This window comes from Phocoena sinus, chromosome 4 (assembly GCF_008692025.1).
Source record: "Phocoena sinus isolate mPhoSin1 chromosome 4, mPhoSin1.pri, whole genome shotgun sequence".
Taxonomy (NCBI): domain Eukaryota; kingdom Metazoa; phylum Chordata; class Mammalia; order Artiodactyla; family Phocoenidae; genus Phocoena; species Phocoena sinus.
The window spans coordinates 108,736,125-108,757,807 of NC_045766.1; the positions used below are offsets into that span (position 1 = coordinate 108,736,125).

Genomic DNA, 21,683 nt, shown 5'->3' on the forward strand with positions numbered 1-21,683 from the left:
AAGACTCTACATGGCAAGTGATATATCACCTGTATTCTGTTGCCAAGACAAGAAGATACACATATTAGCTTCAAAATGAGCCTTAGTCAAAAGAGGATAGAGCCTTTCTTTATAAAAGATATTTGCTTATCAGTTGGTTCTAAACCTGGCAAAACAAAGCACTATGGTCTTAGGGCAGGAATGTTTAATGCCATAATGATTATATGATTGTGACAAGCAACCTAAAAGATTGAGCTGTTAGTATTATGTGATTGCTGATATACATCATTTTCTTAAATGTATTTAATATAAAAAGTGTAGGTACTAAAAATATAATGTAATAGTAAAATACTAAAAGATAAATTAAGCCTTAAAATATGTTTATATATAAGATGTAAAAGAAATAACAGCTATAATATCTTTATGACATTTCTATATCAATAGAATGAATGTTCTCCTATAAAATAATGAAATAATTGAGAAATTAAATATATGACACATAAAGAGCAAAAAGTACAATATTAATTTTTATCAAAAATGGTAAGGTGAAGAATGTTTTAAAGACTAAATAATATTTTAAAAATTATCTTAAAGACATGAAACCTAAAACTCAGAAGAGAGCATAGAGCACTTTTTAACATAAACTGTAGCAATATATTTTTTGGCTCTGTTTCCTAAGACAAGAGAAAAAAAAAAACAAAAATAAACAAGTGAGATCTAATTAAACTTAAAAGCATTTGCATAGCGGAGGAAACCATTGACAAAATGAAAAGACAACCTACTGAATGGGAGAAAATATTTGCAAATGATATGACCAATAAGGGATTAATATCCAAAACATATAAACAGCTCATGTAACTTGATATCTAAAAAAACAAACAACCCAGCTCACATGATAATGCACTTACTACGCAGATTCTTATCGGTTTTAGGCATCTGGAATTTCATCTGGGAAGACTGGAGGCAGGTGGCAAGCTTCTTCTTGTGGTTCAAAAGCATATGGAACAGCTCCTGCAAATTGGTATCAGTTTTGGCAAATGTCTTCACGAAGATGCAATTTTATTCCATTGCACAAACAGCACCACCTGTGGTTCTCATGGCATATTTTGCTCACCAGCATGATAGGGTACTTATGCAGGTTGTTGCCTTTGATCTCACACATCAGCTTATAGGCAGGCTCCAGCTCCTCCAGGGTTTGCTTCTTGGTTCACATATTTGTTGAGTAATGAGTAAACCAGGATGAGTAAATCAGGATGAAGATGTGGCCCCTGGCAACGGCAAGGTGCTGCAGGGCACCCAGTGGTGTCAGTGATATGCAGGGTGTCCAGGCTGTGGTTGCATCTCAGCACTTGGTGGTAGGTTTCTTCAATAGTTAGCAGGTGTGCATTACAGAAAGGGCCAATACACCTGCCTCTGCACCAATGTGTTCTTGCCCGGGCCAGTCGGACTTGAGCGTCACTGTGAGGTAATCTTTGGTCCTATTCTGAGGCATGAAGGCAGATATGATAATCAGGGTGGGCAGAGGCCAGAGCCATTGCATCAACTGTTTCTTAAAGCCAGAGCAGGTAGGAGTTTCCCATTGTTGGTAACTGACAAGGAGACCTGTGCACACAACTCTCTGGCACTTAGCCAGCACCAAGGGAAGCCTCAGGAAGAAAGAATACTACCAGAAAAAATTCGAACAGTTCCTGGATCACACATATCCTGCAGCATTTTCTCTTTCCTCCAACGTCAGCAATTAATTTCTTTCTGTCTGTGCTTCAAAAATGTGTGCACAGAAAACTACATTTAATATGATTTGTCTTATTGTAGAATGGGTTTTACTTCATTAGTTAACAAGTAGTTTATGTCAGTTACTGTTTCAGGTGCTAAGAATACAAATTATAAACAAAATAGACAAATACCACTGCTCCCTTTTAGAACTTATATTCCAATGTTATGAGCTACAAAATTTTTTTTTTAATTACAAAAAACTATATATTGTACCATCAGATGCTATGAAGAAAGATGAAGCTTTCTTGATAATGGCTATTTGGGGACAGATCTAAATCTCCCATAGACATGCAAACCTCCTCTTTTTCTTTACTTCTGTTGAAAAGTTTGAGAAGCACTTCTATGTGACACTTAATGGAACAAAGTGCTTTGTAGCATTTTACTACTTTGATGGATTAGTTTCCTATATAAGTCACTCCATCATTAAGGAGTAACTTACTCCATAACATTTTCTAAGTTTTATATTCAAAATCATCTAATTTATAATTCACACAGTTTGAAGTAATTGTTTTATACATAAATATCCAAATAAATTCACATGCATTGCCTAGTATTTTGAGAATGACAAGATTTGTAGAAGGTGAGACATTGTTAACTTTAGATGGTAAAAGGTTTATATATTTTTTAAAAAGGTCAAGGAGACTTCTAATATTAGTAATGTTTTATAACCAAACATATTCTATTAGAAAAAAAAAACCTAAAAGCGACAAGAAAAATGAAATCAAAACAAAGCAAAAATTCATATAAAATCCATTTGTAATAAACTCTAGAGCAGATATAAAGATCTGAATTGTTAGTAGTGCTATACCACTCAAATCAAATGGAGACACTCTTCTCTAGCTTCTTAGAGTGTTGGCTGCTCACAACTCAGCCTTCCTAGAATTGGCCTCTGCCAAAGGGAGTTGCCTTACCCAAGTTTTTAATTCACTTTATGGCAGTTCAACTTTTCTGTCTGCCAAATCCTACTACTCTGACATCTTTACAGATCTTATTCCCCAAAGCACTTTCTAATATATTTCCTGCATACAAATCTATGTATTTCAGAGTGTGCTACCCAGGGAATGAAACTAAGACAGTTGGAACAAAAGGTAGCCCTATGATGCAGGTTTTAAAAATGAGATTCAGGAACTTCATTGTATGTTTCCTACTTGGCAATGGAGTAGGTCCTCACCACTGATGGAAGGCCGAATCCTGATAGCCTATGGCAAGCTATAGTGGTACAATTGCTATACTTTAGCTGGGAGTGACCTGAGACAGGATACTGATGAAAGGAAATGCGGTGGAAGGTACAATATCTCAGGCATTTGAGAGGTTTATGGGAAGAAATAATGGCTGTGAAATTGGATGACTATTGCTGAAGGTTATTAAATCATTGGCAAAGGAAAATATAAGGCTGAGGGAGATTTAACACCTATTTTAAGTAATATATAAAAACCAGAGGATTTCCTTGGTATCATATAAAGAATCATTCATCTCCATCAGGAAGAAGGCTGTTCATGCTGATGATCAGGATTGAGATTTAATTTTTTTGAAGAAAGGCTCCAGAGAAAATTGAATGATCAACCTCAGCAAATGTGCTACACTGATTGGGGAGGAATGGGACACTGAAATTTAAGATTGGTTTCTTCGAAGTCTATGAGAAAAAAAATTGTTCAGTGTTGTTCACCTAGCTTCTGGCAGTCTGCTAGAAATCTTTGCCATTCCTTAGTTTGTAGAAACACAACTCCAATTTCTGCCTTCTTCTTCATATGTAATCCCCGTTGTACGCATGCCTATTTCCAAATTTCTCTTTTTTATAAGAATACCAGTTATATTGGATTAGAGGGCCACCCTTCTCCAATATGACCTTATTTTAGTGTAACTAATTATTTGTGCAACAACCCATTTTAAATAAGGTCACATTCTGAGGTAGGTGAGGTGAAGAATTCAACATATGCGCTTTGGGGGTACATAATTCAACCCAAAACACTTACTATCTGACTGTATACACTGTGCAAGGACCTGAAGAACCATTTTTGAATGTGATAAGAGAGGTATTATAGAACAGGGCTTCCCTTATTCAATGGAGATAATAGGTTCCCAACATAATAAAGATCAAGCTGGAGCACTTAACCATTAGAATCAAGGTACTGAATTTCAAAGTCAGAGTGTCAGCCAAGGTGCCCTAACTCTGAGAGCTTTGTAGATAATTAACATATCTCATAATTTTTAGGAACAATATTGATGGATAGTCAACAAGTCCATTGCTTTATTTATTTAACTAATCAAGGATAGAGTATCAGAAGGCTGTGGGCAACATCCTCAATTCAATAGTTCACAATCCTTGGCCTAGTTTTAGGACATAAGAAAAATTTCAGACTTGATATTCTTTGAAAGGGATGCCCATTCTCCATGAAGAAAGACCTTATAGCACCACAGCAGATTTATATGCTTCCTCGAAGGACACTACAGACATTTATTCCAATAGCCATACATTGGGAAAGGGATAATACACAGATATTTTAGGATAATTTTACACATGGTTAAAATTGACATCAAGACTCAGGGGTGTAAAGTGTCCCATTGGCTGCTCTGGGAGCACATAGAGTTCTAGTCAAGATTCAGTTTATAAAACACAAATCTACACAGTGATCACTTCCCTTTCCCAGAAAACACAATTAGAATGGATATACTTAGTAGTTGGCAGAACACACACGTTTTTTCCTAATCTTGTAAGAAAAGAAAACAATCAACAGAGAAGGCCAAATAGAGGACGTTGAACACTTTCCTCACCCCCATCCCCACCCAAGATAATGCATCAAAAACAATGCCCTATACAAAGAATGGCAGGGATTAGTGAATGGCAGAGATTAGTTAAAACCCTAAAGAATTCCAGGGTGGTGGTCCCCATCGTAACCCAAGTAATTTACCAGACTGACCCTTGCAAAAACCAAGTGGATCCTAGATATTGACAGCAGATTACTGCAAACTCAACTGAGTAGTAGCCTCAAATGAAACTCCTGTGACGTCTTACCCAACTGAAACAGATGTGATATCTTACAAAAACCTTACAACACAGATTGTGATATCTTACTAGAGTATATTAACATGGATCCAAGTACTATATATATATATATATATATATATATATATATATATAACTTTTTAGTATCATTTCTAATTTGCATTGATGTAGGATGGGTAACAGTATACATTTAGGGTTTTGTACTAGGGCTATGTCCACTTTCATGCCCTCTGTTATAACTCTAAAGAATGTGGACCATCTGGACAATCCACAGAATATCACATCGTCCAACTATATTGATAGCATAATGTTAATCATACTGAATGAGCAAGGATTGGCAAGTATTTTGAAGACCTTAGTAAGACATTTTCCAGAGTTTCAGAGGATCATCACATTTTTAGGGAATCAGTCTAGAGCATGTTGGACAGTCTAAGGTAAAGGGCAAATTATTGCCTTTTGCAATTTTCATTACTAAAAAAGGAAGCACATTGACTGGTAAGCCCCTTTAGGTTCCAGAAGTAGCATATCCATATTTGATAACTGTCAAGAGTTTAGCTAAGCTATTCCTTGGTATTCCTGCCTCAGCAACATTTTGTTTGGCCAAGCAGACTACATTGATTTTACACTGACACCAGTCCCCTCATGCAAGCTCAGTGCCCTAGAGAACAGCCTGCAGTCACAAGCAAATGTGAGTTCCTGATATGACTCCCTCAACAACCCTTGATCAAAAGTCTCCCTTGTCTCCCAGTTCCTTCCCTTTCTGTCCCCCTTAGATATAGCCCACATGTGGCTTAGCAAAACCCTGCTCTTTTGGTTTGAATTGACCAATCCAGCCTTGGTCTGAGAACCCTAAAGCACTCCACACACAGACTCTAATAAAGCTGTGTGCCCCAGTTCCTGTCCATGACTGAACTCTGTTTTGACCTTCCCTATGTAGTCCCTTGAGGCATGCCATGTACTTCCTCCAGGATCTGTGAGTAATAAACTTCTCTATTTCTGTTCCTCTTGTGGTCTGTTGTTGAACCATGGCTCACCATCTGGCACCATGTGCTTCACTTAATAAGTATTAATTTGACCAATTCATAACAATAATATTGGTAAGTCCTATTTACTGAATGGTATAAAAGTCTATCAGAGTTGAGTGGAATCAAAAATAGGAAAGAACTCTGCATCAGGTATAGCCCTGCCAATGGAGACATGTGAGCCTGCAGACCACATATCACTAGAGATATCTATGATAGCAAAACAGGCTGTGCAGAGTTTTAATCAGGTCCAACAGAAGAATCAGGAGGTAGACCCCTAGAGGTATAGAGGAAAGCCATGCTATGTATAGCAGAAAAATATACATCTTTCTAACTTTAGCAGCTAGCATGCTATTAGGTCCTGGTAGACATGGCACCTAAACATGAAATGTGAAAGGCCCACATGACCAGAGCTGCCCTCATGAGCTAGTGCTTCTCAGTCACGCTATGTTAAAAAGTTGAGTTTTTTTCAATAGCAATCTGTATGGAAGCTATACATCCAGGTTCAGTCATGAATAGAATCAGAGATCATAGCTAAATTTCTTATTATGTCTTCACTACCTCCTAAGAAAGATGTTGATGCTTGCCAGAATTAAGAGTTGAGATAGGTTCTGTCAGAGCAATGATAATATGAATTTTGCAGTCAAACTGAATGGGATAAATTCCTGATAACTTCAAGGTTTGTAAGTAACTTGGTTTCTTATGTTACCTAATTTAACCTTAATTTCTTCGTGTGTAAAATGAATATTTAAATTGCCAACTCACATATTATGAAGATAAAATAGCATAACCCAAGCAAAGTATGGTGCCTAACATAAAGAAATTACTCATTAAATACTATTAGTAGTTTATAATAGTAAATTATTTAGAAGTTAGACTGAGGGATTAAATCATTTACATTTGCTTTAATTAGACTTCTTAACTCTTAGGAATTCTAGATAATTGGGAAATTAGGGAGAAAAAATAAGGAAAACAAAACTTTCTAGTAGCTAGAATGTTGCTGATGTAATAAAATGTAGTCTTTCTCTTTTTCCCTCTCTCTGCAAAGCAATATTTAGCAAGAACAGTGTCTCTAGTCCTTTTATGAAATATTTACTTTATAAAAAAGTCAAATTACTCTCCTTCATTAAAAATTTCAAGCACAAAAGTTCCCATCAAATTTAAGTATTAATTTATGTCTGACTCTCACTCCTTTATTTTTCTATTTTATATATTTATTTTGTTTTTTATTTATATATTAATTTTGTATTTATTTTTATAGTATAACTTACACTCATGAACCTACCACCTACACAAGAAGAACTAGAACATTCATTGCCAAAATTCTTTGGTTCTCAATTTCTGTGCTCCTGTCCAATTTACCCTCCTGCCTCCTTTCCAGAGGTAACCACCAGCCTGGATTAGATGTGTTTTTTTTCTATGATTCTAAAGTATGTTTCTTTTTTGTTTGCTGCTTTTTGCTGTTGTTGTTGTTGTTTAAATAGTTAAGATCTTTAATGTGATTTTTTTCTTCCTATTTCAGTGTTGTTTGAAGGACCCCTATCAAGTTTCTTTGGAATCATCTAAAGGTATGTATGTATCTATTTGGAGAGTTTAGCTGGGATTTCTATGCACTAATTAATGAGTACTGAGACACCTTAGGATGTTGTTTTTGGGATTATTTATTGTGCGATTGTGGACTTTAGGTACATTAAAGAATGGGAGCTGGGAGCACAGTACACACCCCTCCAAGTGCTAGTGACTGGCAAGTTTAACAGAGGCAACCTCTAATTTTCAGCTTCCTTGTGCTCCTGATTTATGTGTCAACTCTTGTCATCATCCTGCACAAGAGCATCTTGAGCAACAAAAGGCATCTCATGTGTTTGGGGACATCAGAAGTTATAACTGTGTAATTAAAGCTTCCGAGATCCTGCTGCTGTGAAAGACACTCTATCCCTTCCTAAGGATAACTACAAACTTTGTGCTGGGTCACCTACTGTCTCTAGGTTTTGATTAACAATCCAATCTAGAAACTCACTCTAGTGACCATGTAATTCCTTACATTACTATTACTATTATTATTATTATTATCATTATTATTATTTTGATTGCTGTTAAACATTAGAAAAATTATTCACATTGTTCTGTCAGAATTTTATTACTACAACTTATATATGTTAATACATATTCTACAATACATTCATTCCTATTGTTTTATAATAGCAGCACACGTGCATGTGCGCGTGTGTGTGTATAAATAAATAATTAATTACTTAATATATAGAGACATACGTATGTGTATATTATATATATATTACATTCTAACCAGCTTTGCATGAGAGTTACAATTCCTCCAAGTCCTTGCCAATAATACAATCAGTGTTTTTTGTTTGTTTTAGTTTTAGACATTCTAATAGGTAAAAAGGGGTACCTCATTGTTTTTAATGTGCATTAATGTCCAGTCTTCTAATTACTAAAAATATTTAGCATATTTTCTTGTGAATATTCACATTCATATATCTTCTATAGTAAAGTGTCTATTCAAATCTTTTGTTCAATTTTGTACTTGGGTGATTTACTTCTTTTTACTGAGTAGAATCAGGTCTTTATATATTTTAAGTCCATGTCTGTTATCAGATATATAATTTACAAACATATTCTCCCAGTTTGTAGCTTGATTTTCATTGTCTTAACAGACTTTTGAGGAGCCAAGATTTTATTCTTTTATGAAGTGCATTTTATCAATTTGGTCTTTTACAAATTATGCTTTTGTTATCATATCTGAGAAATCTTTGCCTAGCCAAAATCACAAAGGTTTTTCTCTATGTTTTGTTCTAGAAGTTTTATAGTTTTAAGTTTTTCACTTAGATATATGATAAAATTTGAGTCAGTATCTATGTATGACAGAACATACGGATCCACGTTTCTTTTATTTTGCATATGGATATCCAGTTGTCACAAAACCATTTATTAAAAAAAAATTATCCAATCTCCACTGAATTGGCTTTGCACCTTGTTAAAAATCAGTTTTCCATTATGTGTTTTTCTATTACCTGATTCTCTGTTCTATTCCATTGGACTATTTGTCTAACTTAACAGTGGTACCACAGTATTTTGATTACTTAAGTTTTATAATAAGTCTTAAAATTAGATAGTGTTGGTGTTCCAACTTTGTTAAATCAATGTGTAATAGGAAATACGTACCTAGAATTGTCAAAACAACGTTTTTCTGTTGTTGCTTTTAAAACTTATGTTTTACCTTTGACTTTTAAGAGTTTGACTCTTAAATTTTGAGTTGGCACAGCTTTTAAAAATGTTTATCTTTCTTGGTATTTATTGAATATCTAAATATATAAATCTATACCTTATATCAAATATTGTTAATTTTTCAGTATTTAATAAATGATTATCTTCCCTATTCTCTTTCTTCTTTTCTTCTAAAACTCTAATAACATTTGTCTCACTCTTTCATAATATCTAACACTTCTGTGATTCTGTTTATATTTTTCAATACTTTTTCTCTATTTCTCAGATTGGGTAGCATCTATTGAAATACTGTTATGCTCATTAGCCATCCTTAAATCACAATGCTATTGTTAAGTCTATGCAATACTTTTTTTCCATATATTTTATTTCAAGAATTCCCATTTGGTTAGTTTTGAAGTTTTATTTTTCTATCTTTTCACTCTTTAAGAGCAAAATTTTAAAAATATTTTTATTTTATATTATACTTCTTATTTAGATCATCATCAGGTTGTTCGTATTAACTGTCTTTTCTCTTTAGGAAAGACTCCATTTACCTCATTCTTTAAATACCAAATTATTTTGGATTGTATTGCCAACATTTAAATTTTTATGTTGTGGAGACTCCAAATTCTGTTATTTTCTTCTAATTAGTGATGTTTCTTTTCTTTTAGTAGCAATTAACTTAGTTGGACATGAACTACAAACTGTTTCTTGAGAAGGAAGACCAAGCTTCAGATTGTTTACTTTTACCTGAGGTTTACTGAGTCTGTTTTGCACATATGTACTTCAGGGATTAGCCAACATGTTGTCAGACAGTACTTGAGATCTCCTCTTTAACTCTTACTATTTTTGTATGCTCTTCCATTGCCAGTGGCCATTAATGCTCTAAATCAGTACTCTGATTGACAGGGACAGAAAGCTTGCCTTTGCTTTTTTTTAAAAATCCCATCACTTTGCAATTTCTGCAACTTCTCCCATCCTACAGGTGATGAAAAGAGGCACTTCCTTTTTATATATCTCCTGCTCTGAAAGTGAAATCCCTATAGAACTCCTCCTTTTCATTCTCTACTACCTTCAGATAGTTGCTTTTTCTATTATGTTTAGATGTTACAGATGATATTTGCCATAACAGGAAAGTCGCAGTATCCTACCATAGATATTTAACTTACAAAAGTGACTAAACTCCAATCCCTCCCACCCCCCAACACACACACACACACACACACACACACACACACACACACACACACACACTAGTGGAATCTTTTGATTTTGACTTTTTTTTTTTTACCATCAACAGTTAGATTACACTCATCAGTAAGTTATCCTCAACTCCTAATCCAATTAAAAAAAAAAAAAACAACCAAGAAGCAACCAAATAAATACATTTAAAATTTCATCTTTTTGCATCTTACACTATTTGGGGAATTTTTCTTGATGCATGTCCTTTAGCAGTCCATTTAGAGCAGAATTTTCAGTGGTAAGCTTTATGTATTATAAATATTTTATATTGCATTTATTTTTTATTGTGATAAGAACACTTAACATTAGTTTTATACCTTTAACAAATTTTTAAATGGACAGTACAGTATTGTTAACTATAGCTACAATGTTGTATAATAGATTTCTAGATCTTATTCATCTTATATAACTGAATCTTTCTATCTATCCACAATGAAATGTCAATACATTTATTTTTTTTTTTGTTGGTTTTTTTTTTGCGGTACGCGGGCCTCTCACTGCTGAGGCCTCTCCCGTTGCGGAGCACAGGCTCGGACGCGCAGGCTCAGCGGCCATGGCTCACGGGCCCAGTCGCTCCGGGGCACGAACCCGTGTCCCCTGCATCGGCAGGCAGACTCTCAACCACTGCGCCACCAGGGAAGCCCAATACATTTATTTTTGAAAGATGATTTTGCTGGATACACAAAACAACATTTTTAACTTTTATTTTTTAACGTTTTATTTTATATTGTAGTATAGCCGATTAACAATTTTGTGATAGTTTCATGTGCATAGCAAAATGACTCAACCATACATGTACGTGTGTCCATTCTCCCCCAAACTCCCCTCCCATCCAGGTTTCCATATAATATTGAGAAGAGTTTCCTGTGCTATACAGTAGGTCTTTATTGGTTATCCATTTTAAATATAGCAGTGTGTACATGTCAACTCCAAACTCCCTAACTCCTTTCCCCCCAACCCTTCCCTACAACGAGGTATCACCTCACACCAGTCGAAATGACTATCATTGGACTTCCCTGGTGGCACAGTGGTTTAGAATCCACCTGCCAATGCAGGGGACATGGGTTCAATCCCTGGTCAAGGAAGATCTCACATGCCGCAGAGCAGCTAAGCCTGAGCACCACAACTACTGAACCTGCGCTCTAAAGCCCGCAAGCCACAACTACTGAGCCCATGTGCCTAGAGTCCGTGCTCTGTGACAAGAGAAGCCACTGCAATGAGAAGCACACGCACCTCAACAAAGAGTAGCCTCCACTCGCCACAACTAGAGAAAACCCCAACGCAGCCAAAAATAAGAAATAAATAAATTTATTTATTATTTTTTTTTTTAAAAAAGAAATGACTATCGTCAAAAATATCCACAAACAATAAATGCTGGAGAGGGTGTGGAGAGAAGGGAACCCTCCTACACTGTTGGTGGGAATGTAAATTGGTACAGGAACTATGGAGAACAGTATGGAGGTTCCTTAAAAAAACTAAAAATAAAGCTACTGTATGACCCTGCAATCCCACTCCTGGACATATATCCAGAAACAAAACATGGCCCAAAAGGATACATGCACCCCAATGTTCATTGCAGCACTGTTTACAATAGCCAAGACATGGAACAAACTGAATGTCCATCAACAGAAGAATTGATAAAGAAGATGGATACACATATACAATGGAATATTACTCAGCCATACAAAGAATGAAATAATGCCATTTACAGCAACATGGATGGACCGACAGATTATCATACTGAGTGAAGTAAGTCTGACAGAGAAAGAGAACTATCATATGATATCACTTATACATAGAATCTAAAAAGATATGATACAAATGAACTTATTTACAAAACAGAAACAGACTCACAGACTTAGAGAATGAACTTATGGATACACAATTATAAGTTAAATGTTGTTTTTATGTTCTCTCTATGTAAATATTATTCCACTACATTTTGGCTTCCATTTGTTGCTGTTGTTTTTGTTGTTGTTGCCACACATTCTGTTACTGTAGTGATAATTTTTCTAATTATGTCTTTCCCTCTGATTGATTTCAAAATCTTTTCTGTCTCAAATGAGCTTTAGTTTCAGAAGACTCAGAAAACAGGGATATACGATGATTATTTATTTGATTCTGCCTTTGATATGATATTTTCCTTGGATCAGTAGAGTCATATATTTTTTTTTATCAGTTCTGGAAAATCCATAACTGTTTTTTCTTTACTTTTTCTTACCATTTTCTCACCATTTTTCCCTTTGGGCCCCCAGTCAGATATTTGATGAAACTTCTGATTTTTTCTTTATTTTTAACCTCTCTTTTTTGTTTTTGATATTCTCATAACTTTATGCTGCTTTATGAATGATTTTTTCATACATTTCTACCAGATCATTAATTCTCTTTTCAGGGTTTTCACCCATACATCAACTTTTTTTTTTTTTTTGGCCATGTCACGTGGACTGTGGGATCTTGGTTCCCTGACCAGGGATCGAACCTGTGTCCTCTGCAGCGGAAGCGCAGAGTTCCAAGCATTGGACCACCAGGGAAGTCCCTGCATCCATCAACTTTTTTAACAGCTATATAATACATTTCTAGAAATTTATTTGTTTTATTTTTCAAGTCTGACTCTTCATTGGAGACCGTTTACCAACTTAGATTTGTAATTTCATTCATTATTTTTAAAAACATTTTATAAATAACAATTCTACTTTATGCAACTGAAACATACAGCAACCATCTACTGTCTTTGGTGTTTAGATTTCTTGTAACTTATTTCTGTGTCTTTTATTCATAGTGGCTTGATTTCACTAAAGTCTGTTGGTATTTGGCAAATTACAGGTAGTAGATTGCATTTTTATACCAATTCTTTCCCTGTGTTTAAGTTATTTTTCATGTGATCACAGTGCCTTTTGTAAGACACAGAATGTGTATCCTTATCTCTTTGTTATAAAGCTTGGCCATTTGTCTTACTTTGTCCAGTTGTTTGTGGGTGAAGTGACAGAGTATTAGTTCTGAGCTATGTCTTTAAAGATCATCTTATGTTTCTATTTGTTTCTTACACATTAACATTGCCATGATAATAACATTCTTCCTATATTGTACTGATTCCAGAGAGTGAGAGTCACACAGAACAAGGATGCCCCAATTTATTATCAGAACTAATGTTCATGGCAAAGCCATGCTTGTGAACATGTAGACCCAAATTCTGAAGTAGAGATTTATCAGTTGTTCTATTTTCCAGTGAGCATAATAATAAAAGTCTATTGTTATGCTGAGATTTGGATTGCCTTTGCTTGCATCATTAGTAACTGATACTCATGATACCCAAAATAATGTCTTCTCTATAGTGACCTCAATCTTTTTTCCTAAAATAATGGCCACCAAATCTATAATAAGGATTATCATGTGCACTTAAGGTGGTCTCTGATATGTGATGTACTTCTTATAGGCACTGGTGGAATAAAAATATTTTTCCCAACTTGATTGTATTTTACCACCTAACCTCATCTTTGAAATTTAGGAAACACTACTCTTTTCCCCCTGAGATTATATATATTAATTCACATGGTATTTTTATACAAGAGTGAATTTGAGGATCATTTGTGTTTTAAGCATGTAGTTGTCTTTCTCCTCAAGTTTTCTGGAGGGATTGCATTTCATCAATCATTCCTCATCTTTTTAATATTCCTTCTTGCAAGTTAAGTAGAAATAGGGGAGCTAGGAAAAATGCAGATAAGCATCTCCACTAAAGTTGCCTTGCCTTCTTACCTGAGTGCTGCTCAGTAATACTATTTTAAAATAACTTTGTGTTAACTTGAATAAAAATATAACTCCAAAATATCTGACAAAAAGAATGTATTTGAGTGGCTATGTATATACACACAGATATATAATTTTATTTTCTTCTTATTTACATATACTTTCATAATTATTTACTTGAGCTTACAAAAACAAAAACAATTTATTTTAACATAAATGGTAGTGTAAAGTCTTTGTTGTCTGTTAGAATCCTCAGAATTTTATGTTTGATAACAGCTTTTTATAAGTACACATCAACTTTAATTCCAAGATATTATTCTGATATGAGTATTCTAATTTCACAGTCTGCATGCTGGGGAGAGTCCATCTTTATCATAGGAAGAATCATCTCAGTTTTATTATTTATTTATATTTAATTTAGTATGCTCTTACCAGGAGTCTTGATTTTATTTCAACATTTTCAAATGCAACAATACTAAGTACCACAGCTAATGACTTGAAATGGATGGAACTTTATTTTTCTTATACATGATTTGAAGGCAATTCAGTCACTTAAGACAGAATTTCTTTATGAAAAAAAAATGCTACAATAAAAAGTTTGTAGAAAGTGTTTTAGTTTTCTTCACCAAAATTAAATTTGATATTCAATTTAAAGTCCCCGACAGTTAATAGAATTATAATCAATGAGAAAAGATAATAAAAAAGAAAGCTGTATTGTGTTTTACTTAGCTATAACAATGGGACAATCAAATTGAAAATATTTCTCTATGGTTATGTCAAAAATCTAAATGTGGCATTTAAAAAATAGGCATGTGTAATATTTTAATGAGCTTAAGATAACACCAAACATACCTAGTTGTATGTAGATCTTCCTAATTACTTAGGAGGAGATTGTCTTCATCATGAACATAAACATTCAGAATCCACAAATTATAATACTGAAGCCATTTAAATATACGTGTCTCTGTAACATGCCTGTGGGTTAATTTTGGCTGATTAGTTTATTACTCTGATTTTATTGCATTGCAATGAATTTCTATAGGCAAGCACCTGGAAGTAATCACCTAAAAAAATTTAACTATATGCACAGGTATGGCTTAGGAGAGCAAAAATATGCTTTAGCTCATGCAAAATCCAATAGCTTGTCTATTGTGTTACATTTCTGAGTTAAGTGAAAATCATCACGCTGAACTTTTAGGATCTAACTAAGGAAGATCTATAAAATTCAAGCTGGTTTCCTTGCCCATATTTTAGTCTTATGGCTCTGTCTATATAACTAAGAACAGTTTAGAAGATGAAGCATTATTTTAGAAAGGGGAAATAAGGACCTCTACCCTGTGTTGTGGAATTAAATTCTGGTAATACTTATGATTTTCTGACCTGTACTTAATTTCTCCAAAAAATGGATTTCCATCTTGTAGCAATTTTACAATAATTAAATAATATTAAACACATAAATGACTTAGAAGAGTTCAAATACATTGTTAAAACTGTCAATAATTTCAACAAAGGTCATCATGGCCATCATTCACATCATTATATATCCACCATAAACATTATTATCATCAAAGTGCTTCTTACTTTAGGATAGGTTTCTATCCATAAAATGCATTCTCCCCAATTAAACCTACACGTGTATTCTACTTTCCAGATTTGTTTAGAGTATAAGAACATTAATTTTTAAAAAAACTTGAAATAAAAACTTTGAAATAATTCAAATTGTAAATCACCTTGCAGTTCTTTTAAGTGTTATATACCAACATTGTGTTTGAGAAAAAAAAAATTATGAGATAACCTTCATTTAATGAAGCTGATGCCAATATTTCAACATTATTATGGTATGTTGATAACTGCATGTCAATGGTTTATTCATTTTTAAAAAATTTTAATTTATTTTTTTATTGGGGTATAGTTGTTTTACAATGTTGTGTTAGTTTCTACTGTACAGTGAAGTGGAATTCCCTGTGCTATACAGCAGGTTCTCATTAGTTATCCATTTTATATACAGAGTGAAGTAAGTCAGAAAGAGAAAAACACAAATATTGTATATTAATGTATATACGTGGAATCTAGAAAAATGGTACAGATGAACCTGTTTGTAAGGCAGAAATAGAGACACAGATGTAGATAACAAATGCATGGACACCAAGGGGGGAAAGCGGGGTGGGATGAATTGGGTGATTGGGTTTATTCATTTTTAATCACATTTTTTGAGCTCTGATTTGGCTTACTTTGAAATCAGGTATGAAAAGTACACATCAATATAAAAATAATATATTAGGAGTTATAATAAAAGATGACTACAATCTCAGTTAATATTTTAACTGTAGAAATTTCTCTCTATTCCTGAAACTTTGTTGTGATTATAGTTCATTAAGCCTTATTTAATATTCAATAAAATATAATATTATTGTGTTTTCTTCTGTGAAAATCTATATTTTATTTTTCCTTATTAGTTTTCTCTTTAGGTTTATGTTACCAGAATTCTTCAATCTCAAACAACAAAAATGTTTGCTCACTAAATGAAACATGAATAAATAGTTTATCAAAAGGACATTGAGGGCTTCCCTGGTGGCGCAGTGGCTGAGAGTCCGTCTGCCGTTGCAGGGGACACAGGTTTGTGCCCTGGTCTGGGAAGATCCCACATGCCGCAGAGTGGCTAGGCTCGTGAGCCATGGCCACTGAGCCTGCGCAGCCAGAACCTGTGCTCTGCAATGGGAGAGGCCACAACAGTGAGAGGCTCGCGTACCGCAAAAAAAAACCCCAAAAAACAAAAAAAAAAAAACAAGGACATTGAATAGCAAAGAGAGTTGAATAAAGATCTGGTATATATCTCATCTCAGGAAGAGTGGGAACTAAGACAGATCCATTGATCTCAGCCAAAAATATGTGTGGAAAGTCTTTTTAGTGCTGTGCCATCAGAAAGCCCAGTATTAGTTGACTACTCCTTTTGAAGTCTTAACACATGGTTAAAGTTTTCAGGAAAGAGGATGTAATTGTACTATCTTGTATCACATGTTACTTCCTATGGTCAGTGAGTTGATGATATTTAGATAACATCTTGGACTTAAAGTTGATGCTGGAATGATTAAGACTTTTGCTGATTCTTATGAGTTAAATTGTTTTCCCCCAAAATTATATGTTGGAGTCCTGACCTCCAGTACTTTATAGTGCAACCTTCTTTAGAAATGGGGTTATTTTGTATTTAATTAATTAAGATGGGGTCATTCTGGAGTAGGGTGAGACCCTTATCCAATATGACTACTGTCCTTATACAAAGCAAAAATTTGAGTCAGACTTGCACACAGGAAGAATGTCATGTGGAGATGAAGGCAGAGGTGGGGATGATGCTTTTGTATGACATAGAACACCTAAGATTGCTAAAAATAAGCTACATGAAACCTTGGAAAAGATTATTTCTCCCTGCCCTCAGAAAGAACCAAACTTGCCAATACCTTCAAATGGCACAAGTAGCCTCCAGAACTGTAAGACAATAGACTTCTATTGTATGAGCCACCCGGTTTATGGTACTTTTCTTATGAAAGTCATAGCATCTACTACGATTACGACTTAGCCTGTTAGAAAGTAATTCCAGTGGAAATTCAGAAAATCTCATCCTTGAATATGATTTTAGCTATGAGGTTTATATATATATATTTTTTTCTTTTATTATGTTAAGAAAGATCCCTTCCATTTCTAGTTTTCTGAGCATTTTTATCCTGAAAGTAGATTTTCATCAAATGACTACTTTGTATCAACTGAGATGATGTAGGTCTTTTCTTTTCTTTTTTTTTTGGATTCTATTAATTGATTTTCTTATGTTGAACTACTATTCTATTCTTGTAATAAATTTCATGTTATAATGGTGCAAAATCCTTTTAATATTGTGTTGGACACAGTTCTCTGAATTTTATTGACGATTTTTGCATCTATATTCATTAGGGATAATGTCTGTAATTTTTTTCTTGTGTTGTCTTTCCTCACAGAATGTGTTAAGTATTTCACCCTTTTCACTTTTTTTGGAAGAGTTTGAGAGATATTCAGATTAACTAACCTTTAATGTTTGAAAAAATTCACCAAGGAGGGCTTCTAATACTGAAGTTTTCATTGTTGGGGTGTTTTTTGTTTACTAATCCAATCTCTTTATTTGTAATAATTCTGCTGAGAGATTTCTTCTTAAGTCAGTTTAGTAACTTGTGTATTTCAAGGGATTTGTACATTTCTTATGAATTATCTAATTTGTTAGTGCACAATTGTTTATTGTGTTCTATTATAAATTTTTTTACTTCTGTAAGGTCAGTATTAATGTCCCCATGTTTCAGATTTTAGTTATTTTTCTTTGTCAATATAGCTAAAAAATGTTAATTTTTAAAATCTTTTCCAAGAAACAAATTTTGATTTTATTAAATCTCCCCATTGTCTCTCTAATCTTTATTTCATTTACCTCTTCTCATTTTTTCTATTATTTCCTTCCTTCAACTAGCTTTGGGTTAAGTTTGCTATTTTTTTCTCTTTTTCTTCAAAGCATAAAGTTAGGTTATTGATTTGAGATCTCTCTTCTTTTTTTTAATGTAAGTGTTTTCCACTGTAAATATTCCTCTGAGCACTGATTCTACTCCACCCCATAAGTTTTGGTATGTTGTGTTTTTGTTTTCAATTGTCTCTAAGTATTGGACATTGGAGACTGGAGATTTTAATCCACATACATTAAAAGCAATAGCTAGTAATTTTTTTTTATTTTTTGATGTATGTATTTATAATGCTTCTCTCACTAACTTCCTCCATTATTGCCTTCTTTGGTGTTTAGTTTTGTTTTTTTATGAGTGAAACATTTTTATTCTCTTCTTGTTTTCTTTTGTGTATATATATATATATATATTTTCTTCACATAGATTCAGAATTATTTTTCAATTACAAGTCCATATACTCCTTTTTTTTATTAAGATTTTATGTTTTTAGAGAAGTTTTAAATTGACAGAAACATTGGAGGAAGGTACAGAGATTTCCTATACACTCCTGCTGCCACACATACGTAGCCTCCTTCATTATCAACATCACCCACCGGAGTGTATATTTGTTACAATTGATGAACTTACATTGACATATCTCAATCATCCAAAGTCCATAGATCTCATTATTATTTACTCTTGATGTTGTACATTTTGTGGGTTTGAACAAATATATAATGACATGTATCCATTATTATGGTATCATACATAGTATTTTAGCTACCCAAAAAATGCTCTGTATTCCACCTTTTATGTGAATATTTTTTTAGATATTTTCTTTGTGTTACTGTGAAGATTGCATTTAACATCCTAAATGTATTAAAATCTTGTCTGAGTTGATACCTACTTACTTTCAATAGAATACATATACTCTGCTCTTAAACAGATTTTTCCCCTACTTGTTATTATTGTAATGAATTGCATCTTTTACATTGTGTTCCACACAACAGATTTGTTAAAATTTCAGCCATTTGTTTTTTACATCATGTAGGATATAAAAAGCAGAGTTACAACCACCACCACCCACACACAAATAAATGGTTATTACTAGATTTTATATTTGCCCAGTAGTAACCTTTACCAGAGATCTTCACTTTTTTAAGGGCATGTGTTGTGCTATAAGACTCCTTCCACTTTTTTCTTTTTTCCTTTTAAATATGGGAATGTCTTAATAGCTTCCTCATTTGTGAAAAACAGTTTTGCCACATATAGAATTCTTGGTTGGCATTTTTTTTTTCTTTTAGCACTTTAAATATGTCATCCCACTGCCTTCTAGCTTCTATGGTTTCTGGTAAGAAATTTGGTGTTAAAGTTTTTGAGGATTCCTTGTATATAATGAGACACTTCACTCTTGCTGCTTTTAAGAGTCTCTCTTTGATTATTTCTTTCAACAGTTTTATTATAATGTGTTCAGTGTGGATCACTTTGCTTATCCTACTTTCAGTTTATTGAACTCCTTGGAGTATAGATTCATATTTTTCAGCAAATTTGAGAAGTTTTGTGCCTTTACTTCTTCAAATATTCTTTTTGAGCTTTTTTCTCTCTTCTGTTTCTGGGACTTCCATGATCCATAAGTTGGTCTGCTTGATGGTATCTTATAAGCCCCTAGGCTATGTTCACAGTTTTTCATCATTTTTCTTCCTCAGAAAATGTGAAGTTTTCTATCTTCAAATTTCATAATTCTATCTTCTGTTTAATCAAATCTGATGTTCAGCCCCTGTAGTGAATTCTTTATTTCACTTACTAAACTCTTTAGCTTCAGAATTTCTATTTGTTTCCTTTTTATAATCTATTTCTCATTTTTGATATTTTCTATTGTTTATGCATTGTAATGCTTGTTCCCTTTAACTCTTTTCCCATGATTTGTGTTAATGCTTTGAGCAAATACAAGATAGTTAATCTGAACTCTTTTTCTAGTAAGTGTATTTTCTGAGCTTCCTCAGAATAATTTTTGTCAGTTTATTGTTTTCCTATGAATAGGGCATATTTTCTTGTTTGTTAATATACTGTGTGATATTTTGTTGAAAACTAGTCATTGATTATCATAATGGATAACTTTCAAGTCAGATTTTCCCTTCCCAAGGTTTACTATTTTTTAAATTTGATTGTTGTAGCCCTTAGTTGTCCATTTATTTAGTGACTTTTCTAAACTATTTTATCAGAGATTATATTTCTTATAGAATGTGGTCTCTGAAGTGTCTATTCCTTAGCTTGTGTTCAGTTACTGTTTTGACAAACATTTCCTTGAACACCAGGGACTAAACTAACAAATAAACTTATCTCAGTCTTTGCAAATTGAGTCTGTACTGGAGATCTCCTTCAACACTTAGCCAGGCTTGCCCCCAGCCTAAGGATCAGCTTGAGGTGAAAAATTAGGGTCTTAGGACTTTTCTGTACATGTGTCTTGCTCTGAGAATGTGTGTGGTTTTCTCTATTCTTCCATAAGCATGGGTTCTTTTGAATGCCTTAATTTCACAAATAAGCTCTCTCTAGCTGTTCCTTCCAGATCTTAGGGTATCTATTGTATGTCTCATGTGTTTGTATGTGATCTTTTACTCCAGTTCTCTTCAGGTTGACTATCTGCCTTATGTTGTGTTTGAGTAATGCTCACTGCTTCTCTGGGCTGAGTGAGTTCTGCAGTAAGCAAAACATAAATAAACATCTTTAATCAATCCTTTAGGCAGATCATAGATAGGTTAGAATAGACATACACAGTAATATAGGAATTAGGTTTACCTTGCTTTCTCCAGAAACAGGGATCTTGTTCCCATACTGGAAACATGAGTTGCCATCTTCAAGACTTCCAACAACCCAAGGAAGTGGGTGGGGTGAGGGCATCTAAATATGCCACAAAGCTTTCTTACAGTACTTAAGGTGACTTTTTTTTGATGACCTATAACCTTTGACATTAAATCTTTGATTGTTTTTCAAAGTTCTGATAAAGTTGGTTCCAAAAGTTTGCACTAGTTTTTCAATGTTTCTGGGGAGGAATATAAACTTGTTGCAACCTACTCTCTTTTCTAGCTCATATCACTCCCAGATATAGTCATTTTTGAAAGTCTTTGCCTATTTGAAAGTTTAAATTGGTAGTCTTAACATTTTTGTCAAATTGTATTTTAGTTTTTTGCATTTTATTCTTAATTAGTACTTATGTCCTTAAATATTTTGCTCCATCACCTCATTGTT

General features: G+C 33.7%; 1 pseudogene; it reads right to left on the reverse strand.

Moving 5' to 3' along the window:
* Positions 1-867: 867 nt before the first annotated feature.
* LOC116752687 lies at positions 868-21,335 on the reverse strand (annotated as a pseudogene).
* Positions 21,336-21,683: the final 348 nt, after the last annotated feature.